This window comes from Lithobates pipiens, unplaced genomic scaffold (assembly GCF_037356315.1).
Source record: "Lithobates pipiens isolate NorthernLeopardFrog02 unplaced genomic scaffold, aLitPip1_a1.2 Scaffold_8, whole genome shotgun sequence".
NCBI classification, from domain to species: Eukaryota; Metazoa; Chordata; class Amphibia; order Anura; family Ranidae; genus Lithobates; species Lithobates pipiens.
Window position 1 is genome coordinate 73,846,335 of NW_027507903.1, and position 17,471 is coordinate 73,863,805.

Consider the following 17,471-nt stretch of genomic DNA (forward strand, 5'->3'; position numbering starts at 1 on the left):
ATTTCTGATGCGCAGCCACTCTTGGTATTGGATCAGGAAGAGGAGGTAGCAACAAGCGCTACTCAGCAGTCTGACGCCAGTACCCAGATCAGCCCAAGGAGGAGGTTGGTCCCCGGTGTTGCTGCCTACTCTACTTATAGCGGTGGGGAAGGTGACGTTGATGATGACGTGTCTAGTGATGTCACGTGGGTGCCCACAAGAGAGGAAGAGGAGGGGAGTTCAGAGGGAGATATGGACCAGCAGATAGGGAGGAGAAGCAGCAATGACTTACATTGCACAGCAGGGACAAAGCAGACTGCAAATGTATCAGGAGCGAGTCATCGACCATGTACGGTCACATCTGGCGCTCCCAGGACACCGGCACATGGCTCCGCAGTGTGGGCTTTTTTTAACGTGTCCGCTGCTGACAATAGCGTTGCCATCTGCAATCTTTGCAGTCAACGCGTTAGTCGCGGTAAGCCCAATACTCACCTAGGGACGACCGCCTTAAGAAGGCACATGAGCAGCCATCACCGAGCCCAGTGGGAGCAACGGAACACACAAAGCCACACTGCAGGCTCTCACCGTCCAGCCTCGTCTTCTACTTCTCCTTCTCCTCTCTCCTCACAATTGTCCTCCACTCCACCTTCCATCACGCCAAGCTCACATTTTTCTGCAAAAAGGCAGGCTTCCGTGGGCCTAATGTTTGAGCGTAAAAAAATGATGACGCCGGATAACCCTCTTGCCCAACGGTTGGCGGCTGGCTTGTCAGAACTCATAGCCCGCCAACTACTGCCATATAAACTGGTGGACTCGGAGGCCTTTCGCAAATTTGTGGCCATTGGAACACCACAATGGAAGGTCCCAGGAAGGAAGTATTTCTCAGAGAAGGGCATCGCAGAGCTATATGGCCATGTTCAGCGGCAAGTGAATGTATCTCTGGCACACAGTGTCGGTGCCAAGATACATCTGACCACAGACACGTGGTCTAGCAAACACGGGCAGGGAAGGTATATCAGTTTTACTGCCCACTGGGTGAACCTTCTGACGGCCGTCAAGCATGTAACCCGTGGCACCCGTGTAGATTTGGTTTTACCGCCACGGATTGCATGCAGGCCTGACTCTTCTTCTCCTCCTCCTACTCCATCCTCCTCCCTCTCCTCCTCAGCTGCCTCCTCCTTTTCCGCTGCTAGCGTCTCTTCCACTGCACCGCCCAAGCTCCCCAGAACCTATTCCACATGCCAGGTGAGACGTTGCCATGCCGTGCTGCGTCTGTTGTGCCTGGAAGCAAAGAGCCACACTGGCCCGGCACTCCTTTCAGCTTTGCGTTCACAGGCAGATGAGTGGCTAACACCGCTCAATTTGACAGTTGGTAAAGTGGTGTGTGACAACGGTGCCAATCTGCTTAGCGCATTGAAACAGGGCAAAATCACGCACGTGCCGTGCATGGCACACGTCTTAAACTTGGTCGTGCAGCGATTCCTTGTCAAATACCCTGGGGTCCAGGACATCTTGCGGCAGGCAAGGAAAATCTCGGCCCATTTCAGAAGATCTTACACGGCCATGGCTCGCCTTGCTGACATTCAGCGGCGACACCATCTGCCGGTCAGACGTCTTATTTGCGATTGCCCGACGCGATGGAACTCAACCTTCTATATGCTTGATAGGCTGCTCCAGCAGAAACGTGCAGTTAACGTCTACCTGTATGAACTCTGCGAAAGAAACGGTTCTGGGGAGCTGGGTTTTTTTTCACCGCGCCAGTGGCTGCTCATGCGCGACACATGCAGACTTCTGCGGCCATTTGAGGAGATCACCAAACTGGTCAGTCGCAGCCATGGCGCCATCAGTGACATGGTACCTTATGCCTTCTTTCTGGAGCGTGCATTGCGTCGTGTCATTGATCAGGCTGTGGAGGAGCAGGAGCGGGAAGATGAGGAAGTCGCAATGCTGGATGAATTCCCAGGGGGGGCTACTCTATCTGAGACAAGTCAACAACAGGAGTCTGATGAGGAGTCAGAGGAGGATGGTGCCGGGGCGGATGAGCAGGAGCAAGAAGAGCATGCTTTAAACCTTTCTGGGATCCCTGTTGTGCGAGGATGGGGAGAGGAGAATGAAGAGGACGACATTATCCTGGATGATGAGCAGGAGCCAGGCCACCACACCGCTTCCACTTTAGTGCAAATGGGGGCCTTCATGCTCCAGTGTTTTAATAGGGACCCCCGTATAAAAAGCATGAGGGTCAAGGACCAGTACTGGGTGGCAACGTACTTAGACCCCCGGTACAAACACAAAATGGCGGAAATGTTACCGCCGTCGCAGAGGGCTGTCAGAATGCAGCACTTCCAGGCCTTGCTTCGAGAAATGCTGCATTCTGCTTTTGCGTGCGCTGGCAGAGGAGCAATTCCCACTCCCAGAGAAGGATTTGCGGGTACCAATCCAACAGCGCCTGCAAGAAGAGGCCGGTTTGAAGATGTGTTGGTGACTTCGGATATGAGGTCATTCTTTCAGCCGACCCATCGACAGGTGTCATCCGGATCCAGCATCAGGGAACGCCTAGACCGTCAGGTGTCCGACTACATTGGGTTAACGGCCGATGTGGACGCTCTGAGGAGTGATGAACCCCTAGACTACTGGGTGGGCAGGCTTGACCTCTGGCCAGAGCTTGCCCAATTTGCAATCGAACTGTTGGCTTGCCCCTCATCCAGTGTCCTGTCCGAAAGGACGTTCAGCGCAGCAGGGGGGATTGTGACCGATAAGCGTACTCGCCTAGCTCACCACAGTGTTAACTACCTCACATTTCTAAAAATGAATGAGGCATGGATCTCGGAGGAATTCAACACATGTGATCAGTAGACCATGTATATGTCTATAAACAATTTTTGGAATCAAGCACACAGACCTTCTTAATTCATTTGGCTCACTTCCCTGACCCAAAAAAGCACACCGTACTATATGCCCCTACCCTCCTCTTTGAAGAGGTTGAGCGGTGTCATATTTCTACTGGGGCTGCTTATTATGAGGGGTTCCCACCATCCCTGTGCTGTGCTGACTTCCTCCTGGGTGTTCTTATTATGAGGGGCTCCCACCATCCCTGTGCTGTGCTGACTTCCTCCTGGGGGTTCTTATTATGAGGGGATCACACCATCCCTGTGCTGTGCTGACTTCCTCCTGGGGCTGCTTACGGTGCTGCTGTCAGCGCTGTATGTCACGGAGCTGCTGTCAGCGCTGTATGTCACGGAGCTGCTGTCAGCGCTGTATGTCACGGAGCTGCTGTCAGCGCTGTATGTCACGGAGCTGCTGTCAGCGCTGTATGTCACGGAGCTGCTGTCAGCGCTGTATGTCACGGAGCTGCTGTCAGCGCTGTATGTCACGGAGCTGCTGTCAGCGCTGTATGTCACGGAGCTGCTGTCAGCGCTGTATGTCACGGAGCTGCTGTCAGCGCTGTATGTCACGGAGCTGCTGTCAGCGCTGTATGTCACGGAGCTGCTGTCAGCGCTGTATGTCACGGTGCTGCTGTCAGCGCTGTATGTCACGGAGCTGCTGTCAGCGCTGTATGTCACGGAGCTGCTGTCAGTGCTGTATGTCACGGAGCTGCTGTCAGCGCTGTATGTCACGGAGCTGCTGTCAGCGCTGTATGTCACGGAGCTGCTGTCAGCGCTGTATGTCACGGTGCTGCTGTCAGCGCTGTATGTCACGGAGCTGCTGTCAGCGCTGTATGTCACGGAGCTGCTGTCAGCGCTGTATGTCACGGAGCTGCTGTCAGCGCTGTATGTCACGGAGCTGCTGTCAGCGCTGTATGTCACGGAGCTGCTGTCAGCGCTGTATGTCACGGTGCTGATGTCAGTGCTCTGTATTACGGTGCTGCTGTCAGTGCTCTGTATCTCCTGCACCCTCTTGTTTGCCTACCCTGGTCCCTGACCTTCCCTCTCCTCCATTGCCTTCATTAGCTCCATAGTCCTGAATTGTCAGAACAATTTCCCAAATAAAAAAAAAATGCTTGTAGTTATCGATCCCAAATTCACCTCATACATGTATTATGCTATTGTCCAGGTGGTGGGACTACGTGCTACCCCCTAATAATTACCCCGTGGCCGCAAATTCGACCTAAAGGTTTGCGAAATTCGCCTCCCATTGAAGTCAATGGAGCCCGCGGCGAACGGTCGTTTTCGCGAACGTTTGTGTCCGTTCGCGTTTCGCGTTCGCGAAACGTCCCGTCGGAAGTTCGTCCATCACTACTGTACACCTTCTCATTGTACAAACCCCACAGCCATCTGTGAGTCTTGTACTCATGGGTGCATCCTGTATTAAAAGTTAGTTGTAAAAAAAAAAAGGATATATACACAGTATATAAAAAGCCGGGAAAAAAATAAATAAATAAATAAATAAATATATATATATATATATATATATATATATATATATATATATATATATATATATATATATATATATTAAAAACAATTGAAATACAATTGGCCTAAAATTATTCCAAATTTCTTTCAATGCATAAAAGTCTACATTTTTCAACGTTTAATAACAATGCATAATTATAGCCACTAGTTGGTTAATACCTAAATGCAAAATCACCAGTATTGTTAGGTAGGTGCTTTACCCACAATCTAAATGCAATAATCCGTAATGTTGTTTTCTTAAGCAAGTATTCCAGGATATGATGTAGTAAGCAGCACCAGAATTGCATTGTATCTAGTATATGTTGTAGGCAAGAAACCTTTGTCATTGTAAATTAAAAAAATTGTGTTGCATTATAACTATGCCATGTTCTTAAAGGATTATAAAGTTATTTTATTCAGGGGTGTAACATGTTATAAATACACCTGCCCCTCTGTGCCAGCTAGCAGGGGATCTTCTCCACCCACTAGCTGTCAACATTTTTAAAAAATGCGGCCCTGGGGAGCTCCGCCCACCTGGCCGCGTCACTCATCCACAGCGCTCTGTGAATGGGAAACTACAAGGTTGGGCAACATTTGCGGTTGTCGGCATGTAGATTTCAACTGTGAGCGCTGTGGTAGTTCATTCATTCTTCCTGTCAACATGTACGAGGTACGAGCAAGCCTGTACACTGACAGGTCTGCAGGAGACCTGCATGGCACCAGTGATCTGCTGATCGCTGGTGCAATGCTTTAAAGGTTCCTGCAACAAAAAGTAATATATGCACATTTTTTAATCTGCAAAAAAAATTTGCATTTATAATTTTTTTCTGAAAAAAGGTGAACTTATCCTTTCAAGAAGAATTCCAGGCAAGCCATTTTTACATAGTTGCATTGGTCCAGTTTGGACCAATGAAACCATGCATATAACATACCTGCGGGATCCCTCCAGAAGCTGAAAATCACTGTAGTAGACACCGCCATTTGCTTCCAAGTCCTGTGTTGAGCAGCTGCCCTGCTGCATTCTGAGCACTGGCACAGGTGCCATTCTGAGAATTCTTTACATTTTCCCAATGAATGCAAAGCATTTTTTAATTGGATGAGGAGGAGAGTGTGACCTCACCACCCACCTCTCCACCTCGACCAGTCAGAGAAGATATAGCAGACGTTGAGAAAATGGCAAGCGATCCCTGAATGGCACCTGTGCAGAGCGGTTTATCTTCTGTGTTCAGTAAGTAGCAGGACAGCAGCTCAGCATGGGACCCAGAAATTTGTTGGAGATTGCTGGAATAGGGTCTACTACAGTGATTTCCAGATTCTAGTCCAAATCCTGCAGGTATGCTATATGCATTGTTACATTGGTCCATGCTGGACCAATGTAAGTATGTAAAAAATGCCATAACTAGAATTATTTTGCATCTTTATCATATGTTGTGGTATTGTATTGCATATCTTGTGGTCAGTTCATATACATTAGCTGATCTTCACGATAAAGAGATGATCCAGAATAGCCTCTGTTTTCTGTTCCTCTGATCTTCTCCTGGGGTCCTATTACCTTGGCCCAAATCTGCTGTTCTACTTTTTTTAAGGGCCGTACACACAAGCCGAATATCGGGCAGTATTGGCTGACTCAATAGAAACCGGCTGACATTTGGCTTATGTGTACGGCAGCCGGTCGGACAGAAGACTACTGAGCGTCCGGCTTCTGTCAAAGGTGCATGACCGAAAAAGGTCTGCTGTTCAGAGTTCCGTTAGTATCCCCAAATCACATGTATTTTAATACTGGGGTGCATGCTTTTTTTTTGGGCCCCTTCTTCACCCTGTATCTTTTGGGCTGGTATTACATAACAGAAAGTATAGAATGTTTGGTAGAGAAAAAGTCTTATATTGAGGTGGAGCAGCAACACAGGGATGGTTAACCACTTCCTTTCCTTTCTAGACAGAACAGCAGTATCAGCAGGGAGATAGTGCAACAAGTTTGTACAAACACAGTATAGTAGTATCTGCTAAATCTTGCTAAACAGTTACATTTTCATGGCTGCTAAGAAGGTATACTCCCTTCTTCCAAGACCCAAGCAGAGCAGATACACAAAGGATTATCAAAATGTTAAGAACAATTATCTCTGAAAAAAAAAGAAAAAAACATCACTGGTAGTAATTAGGGCGGAAGTTATTCAGATTTTCTCCTTATCTTACTTAAAGTATATGTGATCCTTTACCTTACAAAACAACCCATTCTGTTTAACCACTTGACCACTGGGCACTTAAACCCCCTTACTAACCAGACCAATTTTCAGCTTTCGGTGCTCTCACAATTTGAATGACAATTACTCAGTCATACAACACTGTACCCATATGACATTTTTGTCCTTTTTTTTCAAACAAATAGAGCTTTCTTTTGGTGGTATTTAATCACTGCTGGGTTTTTTATTTATTTTTTGTGCTATAAATCAAAGAAAAAAATTGTATTGGCGTATTGACGAGTATTGGCAGAGTATTGGCGAGTATTTGCAGAGTATTGCAGAGTATTGCAGTGTTGCAGAGTATTGGCAGAGTATTGCAGTGTTGCAGAGTATTGCACAGTGTTGCAGAGTATTGGCAGAGTATTGCACAGTGTTGCAGAGTATTGGCAGATTATTGCACAGTATGAGCAGATACTGCAGATTATTGCCACTGAGCAGTGCTGTGGGCACTACACATCCAGCCCACAGTGCTGCTGCCATCTCTCCCCTCACACTGTACCGATCGGTACAGAGAGGGGAGGGAGGAACTGGTGTCATGACATGACGCCGGTTTGTTTACAAGTGATCACTCCATCATTTGACGGAGCGATCACGTGGTAAACGGCCGCTACCATGATCCGTGATGCACCAGGTCTTCCAGACCCACCGGTTATGGATGTTTGTGGGAGCGTACCCCAGTGGGCACGCAAGAATCTGCCCTCGGTTGCAGCCTATATCGGCGTATAACACACACACTCGATTTTCCCTCGATTTTAAGAGGGGAAAAAGTGCGTATTATATGCCTATAAATACAGTATTAGGAAACTATGGGGTTGATTTACTAAGGGCATTTAGGCTGTTCACTTTACAAGGGAGGTTTCACTTTGCACAATCATTTTCCCCAGAGCTCAGTGAATGTGGTGAAGCTCTGAATTCCATCATCCATCCATGTGCAAGTAAAAATGCTGTTATTTATTTTCCTTGCACATGACTGTTTTTTTTATTTTATTTTTTTGCAAAGTAAAATTTCATCGCATTCTCTAAGCTCTGGGAAAAATATCCATGCAAAGTTCAACTTCTCTTGCAATGTGAGGAGCCTATTTGCCTTTAGTAAATCAACACACCATAGGCCGCACTCAAAACCCCCAAAAGGGGGAGGAGAAGGACAGGGCTTACCAGCCAGGGGCTTCAGTAATTACCCCCCTATAACTACATGGGGAGAGGGACAACATCCTGGAAAAAAAAGGGGAACCCTCTGATCCAGACAGAAGGCCAAGGCAAGACAAAGCTGGTGGATCTGGAGAGGGGACTGCCGACCAAACGGCCATCTGGTCAGGATAAACCAACAAATGTTTTGCTTCTCTGGAAGGATAGAAAACAATCTAAACTGGACAAGGGGGTTGTGAGGGGCTTTTCATTGTTTTGGCTTTTTCCTGTAGAAAGAGGAACAAATCATCTCTCGGGTTGCTGTTCTGGAAGATTACGGCTGAAATTTCACTTTGTAAGAAATATTCAATAACATGAAGGAAAACCAAATAAATAAAATATATAAATAACGTGCTTGCTTGCACATGACTGGATGATGGAAGTCAGCTTCACATATAACTTCCTTGCAAATTAAACAGTCTATTTGCAACCCCTATGAGTATCCTAATTACTTTGTAGTGTCTTACTGAGGCTAGACCCCTGAACTTTTCATACAGTGTTGTTAATAAACATCTATCTATTAACTCTTTGTCTTTGTAATTTGGACTATAACACTGATCTTTTATCATTAAATTGATATCAAATTTGTTCAAATCGTATATTAAACAGGAACTTCCTGTTCTGCTCTTTGAACTAAATCAAGGTGGGCTGAGCACATTTGTCATTGGCTTTGGTGGAGAGGCAGGCAGATGGACCAGCTTGGCCCAAAGTATTTAAATTTGACTAAGCCCTGGTTCACATTAATGCAATTTGCCAAATCGGCTGCAATGGCAATGCCCAAATCGGTGCGATATCGCATCTGTGGTGCAGCAACGATTCCCAAAAGTCGTTTCTGTACTACTTTTTGCGATTTTAAGGTGCGATTTCCATTGACATCTGTGCAGAAACCTGCATAGATGTCTGTAAAATCGTGGCCGAAATCAGGACCGACATGCGGGAATGAAATTGCGTGAGTTCAGCTGAACTAGCACAATTTCATTCCTGCAGTCAGTGTGAACCAGGGCTAAAACATGAAAATCATCTTTAGATGATTATAATGCCTGATTAATCAAGTGTTCAGGATCTGTGACTTGTAAGATTTTTTTCGTCATGGTACATACACACGATCGGAAAAAAGTTTGGTCTGAAAAAGCGCTGATGGTTTTCTCGACAGAACTCCAACGGGATTTCGCTCAAGCTGTCTTGCATACACACAGTCACACCGAATTCCGACCGTCAAGAAAGCGGTGAAGTACAACACATATGACGGGACTATAAAAAGGAAGTTCAATACCCATTAGCCAATAGCTTCCATCTCGTAGTTGAATCGGAGCATGCGTGAGTTTTTGCATGTTGGAATTGCATACACACAATCGGACTTTCCAATAGAAAGTTTTTCAGTCGAAAAAATTGAGAACAAATTTTTGCTGGTGGGAATTCGGCCAGCTAAATTCCGATGGAGCATACACACGGCCGCATTTTCCGATGAAAAGCTCTCATTGGTCTTTTGCTGGCCGAAATTCCGATCGTGTGTACGCAGCATAATTTTCACTAAAGGATATTACGGTGACTATAATGTTTGCCTTTTTACACATGTACAATACAATTCTGTCATCATAATATGTTTAATGCCACAAGGGCTTGAGAAAGTGGATAGGCAGGACATTTGAGAGGAGCAGAGCACAAGTTGGACCTCACCAGCTTGGTGATGCCAATTTGTAGTCAAATGTGCAGGCTGAGGTTGGTTGAACAACATAAGCTGTAGTTTGTGAATAATTATGTCACATATTATGTCATGTATGTGACCTTACTCAATAAGAGTTAATATTCTTAAAGTACAGTGCATCCGGAAAGTATTCACAGCGCTTCTGTTTTTCCACATTTTGTTATGTTACAGCCTTATTCCAAAATGGATAAATTTCATTATTTTCCTCAAAATTCTACAAACAATACCCCATAATGACAACGTGAAAGAAGTTTGTTTGAAATCTTTGCAAATTTATTAAAAATAAAAAAGGAAAAAAAATCACATGTACATAAGTATTCAAAGCCTTTGCCAGGACACTCAAAATTGAGCTCAGGTGCATCCGGTTTTTACACATCATCCTTGAGATGTTTCTGCAACTTGATTGGAGTCTACCTGTGGTAAATTTAGTTGATTGGACATGATTTGGAAAAGCACACACCTATCTATATACGGTCCCACAGTTAACAGTGCATGTTAGAGCACAAACCAAGCCATGAAGGCCAAGGAATTGTCCAGATCTCTGAAACAGGATTGTATTGAGGCACAGATCTGGGGAAGGGTGCAGAAAATGTCTGCAGCATTGAAGGTCCCAATGAGCACAGTGGCCTCCATCACCCGTAAATGGAAGAAGTTTGGAAGCAGCAGGACTCCCGGGCAAACTGAGCGATCAGGGGAGAAGGGCCTTAGTCAGCGAGGTGACCAAGATTGCGATGGTCATTCTGACAGAGTTCCAACATTTCTCTGTGGAGAGAGGAGAACCTTTCAGAAGAACAACCATCTCTGCAGCACTCTACCAATCAGGCCTGTATAGTAGAGTGGCCAGACGGAAGCCACTCCTCAGTAAAAGGCACATGACAGCCCGTCTGGAGTTTGCCAAAAGGCACCTGAAGATTCTCTGGTCTGATGAAACAAAGATTGAACTCTTTGGCCTGAATGGCAAGCGTCATGTCTGGAGGAAACCAAGCACCGCTCATCACCTGGCCAATGCCATCCCTACAGTGAAGCATGGTGGTGGCAGCATCATACTATGGGGATGTTTTTCAGTGGCAGGAACTGGGAGACTAGTCAGGATTGAGGGAAATATGAATGCAGCAATGTACACAGACATCTTTGATGAAAACCTGCTCCAGAGCGCTCTGGACCTCAGACTGGGGTGACTGGGGTGAAGATTCATCTTCCAACAGGACAATGACCCTAAGCACACAGCCAAGATAACAAAGAAGTGGCTATGGGACAACTCTGTGAATGTCCTTGAGTGCCCCAGCCAGAGCCCAGACTTGAACCTGATTGAACATCTCTGGAGAGAGCTAAAAATGGCTGTGCACCAATGCTCCCCCTCCAACCTGATGGAGTCATGAAAGGTCCTGCAAAGAAGAATGGGAGAAACTTCTTTCACATTGTCATTATGGGGTAATGTTTGTAGAATTTTGAGGAAAGTAATGAATTGAATCAATTTTGGAATAAGGCTGTAACATAACAAAATGTGGAAAAAGAGAAGCAAAGTGAATACTTTCCAGATGCACTATATAAATAAAGGCAAAACATTTTTTTTTCAAGTTAAAGGTAGATTGGAGAGTGATCAGAACACCTGTCAAGCATTTATTGTTCTCTGTGGCTCCATTAGGGAAATTCACCCTCTATATTTGTCATGAAAATAAAAGTAAAAGAACATTCCCAATTTTCGGTTGTTTACAGTACAGTAATAAAGGGGAGATCTTCCAATGGGGACACTAGTTCTGGTGACAACCTACAATTTCCTCATTTTGGAGGTATTTCCCCACTTAATGCTTTGGCTATAGAACTGGGAGTGAAGGGAATCTCCTCTATGGGACACAAATGGCAAAACAAATGACGTAGGGTTACAACCCTCTCTCACTTTATCCAAAATTAAATAAAATGCCTTTAGTTCTACTTGAAGTGATATTTTTAGGAACATTAACTTATACAACCAAACCAGAATCAATTTTGCATATGCCTGATTACAGCAGACTGAATTATGATTGGTTAATATGGGTAAATTCAGCCTGGACCTGGACCAATGCCCAAAAGATCCTCTCATGTTCAATAGAAGGACTTTTCCTAAACTATGTGGTAACTAAAGCCAGGCATACGTGGATTGAAATTCACCGGTTTATCGGATATCATTCAAATTACAATCTGTGTGTAGCCTTCTCCGTAAAAAAATAAAAATACAGTTGTTAGACTGGCTTCTGTTGAACAGTCCTGCTGGATAACGAGCATTCGGTCTTTGCATTCAGCCAATAGGCTGCAGCACTGATCAGTGTATTGTGACAGCAGGGAGGTCCTGCTGTCAGGATACAAAGACACAGCAAAGAAGGATTTCCCCATCCTTTTCCAATGTGTGGATGGGGAAATCGGCTCCGTTTTCTTCATTTACCAGGCTGGCTGAATTAAAACAACTGAGCCATGTATAGCCAGATTAAGAACTCTTTCATGCAAGCAGACAGTTGGGCCGTGGTAGCCTACAATACAGCACGAGGAAGCTAGTCACATGTCACACCAACAATGCTTTGCAGCATTGCAAATTTAATGCGGCATGTAATGTTAATAGTGTTGGTATCACCATCTCTTGGCCATTCTATGCAATGGGATCACATCGCACCCCTAAGCCAAATGCATTAGCGCCATTTTATATTGTTTTTCAATCAAAAGAAATAGTGTAGTACTGTTGTGTGAACTTTAAATAAAGTATTTTAGCAGGGTATACATATAAATTTATTTAAACCAGCTTTTCTCAACCAGGGTTCCCCTAGGTTTGCTAGTGGTTCTTTGAGCAATGAGCAACTTCTATCTCTCAGATGAGTAACCAGTGACACCATTATTTTTTCTAGCTTTTATTTAGTTGTCTGCAAGAGAGGGATTGTTCCCAGTGACTACAAATGTAAGGAGCATTATTCCCAGTGATCATCACATTTACAGTAAGCTGTATTTATTAGCAGGGGTTCCCAGAGGCTGGAAAGTTATTTCAATGATTCCCCACTGTTAAAAAGGTTGAGAAAGGCTGATTTAAAGTGATTCTAAAGCCTAGGGCTGGGTTCACACTGAAGCACGGAGCAGCTCAAAACAGGGGTGCGTCCCTGTTCACCATTTTAGGTCCGATTTCAGCCCGCAGTTTTTGCTGAATTTAGACCTGAAATGGACCAGAAGACGCACAGGACTCCTGTGCAAGTCGAACCAGAGCCGTTCCGGAGATGTGTGAACCGGCTTCATAGAGAGCCGGTCCCAATCTCCTGACATGCAAATTGTATGCGGAGAAAAAACCCACATCCAATTCACAATAGTGTGAACCCAGACTTAAGGTTTTATTTTTACCTAAATGCATTCTATGCATTAAGGTAAATAACCTTCTGTGCTGCATGATTCCCCTCAGTTGCCCCTTATACTTACCTAAGCCCGATCTTGATCCAGTGATGTGCAAGAAAGCAACAGCACTCAGATGCTCTCATCCTTCTCCCTGGACAGATCAATAGCAGTGGGAGCCATTGGCTCCTGCTGCTGTCAATCATATTCTATGATGAGAGACCCGGGGGGGGGGGGGGTGAGGTCAAACCACACTATCTGTGTCAAAGGACACAGACAATGGAGCTCGGAAGTAAGCCCGCACGAGTGCCCACATAGGACGCAGCTTCCTATAGGGGAGCTCGCCAAAGAGGAGGAGCCAGGAGCACCAGCGGGGACCCCAGAAGAAGAAGAAGCTGCTCTATGCAAAACCATTGCACAGAACAGGTAAATATAAAATGTTTGCTATTTTAATGCAAAAAAATAAAAAATGAAGCTTTAATGTCACTTTAAATTGTGTATTTAGTAGTTTAGTTTGAGTTTTCTTTATGCATTTAGGAAACCATCATTACATGGATTATACATAAAACAGTCCTATGTGTCTTCACAACTTGCTTCAGTATCATCCTGGCAAAAACTATGATAAGGGCTCATTGTGGTAACAAGCAGCGCTATTCATTGCAGTGCAGTACTATTCATTCCGAATGGCCCTCCAATGCACATATACATTCAAGAAATCCACACTTGTACTATAACACACCGCAAAGGATCAATGTAAATACTCTGGGAGTCATTTATCAAGTCTATCTCACAGCCAGGCAATGCTAAATATGAGCGGTGAGACAGATTATGCAACAGATTTACTACCAGGTTACAGCTTCATTAATACATTCCTTCCTGACTTGCATATAAATGTGGACTTGACCACGTCTTCATTGTATATGTGAGTAGAGCAGTCTCTGGACTTTTCTGCCCCTGAGGAATCTTTGAAATAATTGTCAGGTTTTTTGGGGAACCCCTGCTAAAAAGTATAGCTCTTAGTACATTAGCATGAATAATTAGTTGAAGAAAGATTTAAATAAAAGTATGTGATGTGGCGTACCCCTACAAAATTATTGTCAGTAATATTCTTCATATAAAAAAACAGAAGAAATTAAAAAGCAGACAGTATAATAGTGGTCAGTGTAGAAGTGACTCCTTATGTTGGTGGATAGTGGAAAAATTACCATCTTTTATTGGTGATCCGTGTAGATGGGAGATCAGTCCACCATTGATCACTGCTCAAGAAACCTCTAGCAACCTCATAGAGCCCTTTCATACTGAGGCAGTTTTCAGGCATTTTAGTGCTAGAAATAGCATCTGTAAAGCGCCTGAAAACTGCCTCCCATGCCCCCCCCAGTGTGAAAGCCAGAGTGCTTTCACACTGGGGCGGTGCGCTTACAGGACGTTAGAAAAAGTCTTGCAAGCAGTATCTTTGGGGCGGTTTGGGAGCGCTGTATACAGCACTCCCAAACCGCCCCTGCCCATTGCAATGAATGGGCAGCACTTCTGAAGTGCCTAAAAAGCGATTTGAAAGCGCCGCAACATGGGTGTTTTTAACCCCTTCTTTGGGGTTAAAAGCGCCTTGCTAGTGGCCAAAAAGCACCGCCAAAACGAGCGGTGCTTTACCGCTAACGCACGGGCGGTAAAGCTACATACAGCTGTGTGCCTAAATTGTCTTGACTTTGAAAATTATTCTAGTTATAGACTTCTTTCACACTGAGGATCTTTTCGTCGCTTTCACGCTAAAAAAAGCAAATGAAAAGCTCACGAAAACCTATTTTCATTAAAATCAATGAATGCTTTTACACTAGAGCAGTGCGCTGGCAGGGTGGTGAAAAATGCCCCTTTCCATTGAAATGAATGGAAAGCGCTTCAAAAGCACCTGAAAAGCGCTTCACAAGCGCTCAGTGTTTTACTGGCATTTTACAAGCGCCTCAGTGTGAAAGGGGCCATAGAGATTGCTTTCCTCACTAATGCTTCTCCAGTGTGGTTGTGGCACATCCCCATTCACTTGAATAGGTTGTGTTCAGTGGCATTATTACCCCACCCCCAACACGATAGGGGCAATCATTTTCGACAAGGCATGAAGAAAAACATTGTGACTGTGGCATAGCATCGTGACCATGGTGTCCGCTACCTGTCTCAACTGCGTTTTTTTAATGCCCCCCCCCCCAACTGAGAGTCTAAACAAGTCTTAAAGGATAAGTTCATCTTTTGTAACATGTTACATCCATATTCAGAGTGTAACATGTTCTGAACAGACCATTTAAAATCACTTTAAAAGATATGTATGGGGGTTTTTTGTTTTGTTTTTTTAAGGATCGTGCATATCTAGGTGGATGCAGCATCAGTCCGATGCTGCATCTGTCCCCCGGGCACCTCTAACACTGAGAACTTAGCGATCAAACCCCGCTGATCGCTCAGTTCAGACAGCTCCATGAGCAGAGAGCTGCTGACTCGCTGGGAGACTGAGCTGAGTACTGGTTCAGGCATGTGGGCAAATGCCAACTTCATTGTTGCGATTTTGACCGAGCCTGGACTGACTCTGTGACGTAAGCTGACAGCAGGCTTCAGCCCGCTGTCCACTGAAAACGGGTCACAGGAGTGCAGAATGACCTGCTCTACTGTGATCCACAGGAGAAGTACAGCCAAACCAGCTTTCCCTGTACTTCTCCTTTAACCACTTGTGGACCGCTGCACACCAGTATATGTCTGCACAAGGTCAGCGGTGGGCAAATGGGCGTACCTGTACATCCCCTTTAATTGGCGGGCGTGGGACCTGCGGACTCGATGTCCACCGGTCTCTCGCGCGGTCCTGTCACAGAGCGGCAGAACAGGGAGATGCCTATGTAAACATAGCATTTCCCCATTCTGCCTTGTGATATGACAGAGATCACTGCTCCCTGTCATCGAATGCAGTGATCGCTGTCATGTGAGTGGAAGCCCATCCCCCCCACAGTTAGAACAGCTCCCTAGGACACACATAACCCCTTGATTGCCCCCTTGTGTTTAACCCCTTCCCTGCCAGTGTCATTTACACAGTAATCAGTGCATTTTTATAGCACTGGTCGCTGTATAAATGACAATGGTCCCAAAATAGTGTCAAAAGTGCCCGATTTGTCTGCCACAATGTCGCAGTCATGATAAAAAAATTGCAGATTACTGCCATTACTTGTAAAAAAAAAAATATATAATAAAAATGCCATAAAACTATTCCCTATTTTGTAGACGCTATAACTTTTGCGCAAACCAATTAATATATGCTTATTGCGATTTTTTTTACCAAAAATATGTAGAAGAATATATATCGGTCTAAACTGAGGAAAAAATAATTTTTATATATTTTTGGGGGATATTTTTTATATCAAAAATGAAAAAATATTGCTTTTTTTTTTCAAAATTGTCACTCTTTTTCTGTTTATAGCACAAAAAATAAACACTGCAGAGGTGATCAAATACCACCAAAAGAAAGCTCTATTTGTGGGAAAAAAAAGGACGTCAATTTTGTTTGGGTGCAATGTCGCACGACTGCGCAATTATCAGTTAATGCGACGCAGTGCCGAATCGCAAAAAGTGCTCATGTCAGGAAGGGGGGTAAAATCTTCCAAGGCTGAAGTGGTTAAGCAGATATATAGAGACGAATCAGAAACAATATGTTTCCAAATATAAAACCAGCCTAGTCACGAAAAGGTGAAAACATTCCGTATAAAAGCCATAACCGGTGCAATCATGTCGACAACAATGGCCATATGGCATCTGTTTACCGAGACAAACAAATTTAATGGAACATCTAACTGCCTTGTGTTTTGTTGCGTATGCTGCTGTAGTCTTTTCTCCTGTTCAAACAATTATTAGAGGATAGTTCTTTACAAGGTACTCAAGATTAATCTTGTTGCCATGACAAAATGCTTTGGGGTATTATGATCTTTGAAAAAAAAAAAAAAAATTTGGACAGCTACATTTACAGTGCTAACAAAATGTTCTAAAAGTAAGAGGATTAGGTGAAATAACCCGGCAATATCAGAGGCGATTTACATAGTTAAATCGTGTTGGTTGTACAGTATTTCCAGCAACAAAACACAGTTTTCTTACAAAACTATAAAATATATTATTGTTATTGTAATCATTCAACAGTCAACGTGCAATTAAACAATATGTCAACCCAAAAACAAAACTTTTATATATTGCAGTTTACCAGACTGCTTTAGACTTCTTTGTTCTTTCAGACTATAAAATTTTCAGCAAGTACAGAATGTACCTGTTGATGTTGCCAAAAAATTGTCCATGCAACTTCATGTAAACTGCACTGAAAGAATGAACAATGTTATCTTACTTCTTTAACCACTTGAGGTGCGGGCCATAGCGGAATGACGGCTACAGCACGGACCTCAATTTCCGGGAGGCCGTCATAGGACGTCCTCCCATTTGCACACTCCCAGCACGCACCCAGGGCGCGGGCTGCGTGTGCTGTGATCGCCGAGTCACTGAGACTCGGGTGATCAACGATCCGAGTAAGGGGCCAGTCCCGGTCCCTTACCATGTGGTCAGCTATCAGCCAATGACAGCTGATCACATAATGTAAACAAAAGCTTGGCAATCGTTTTTTTT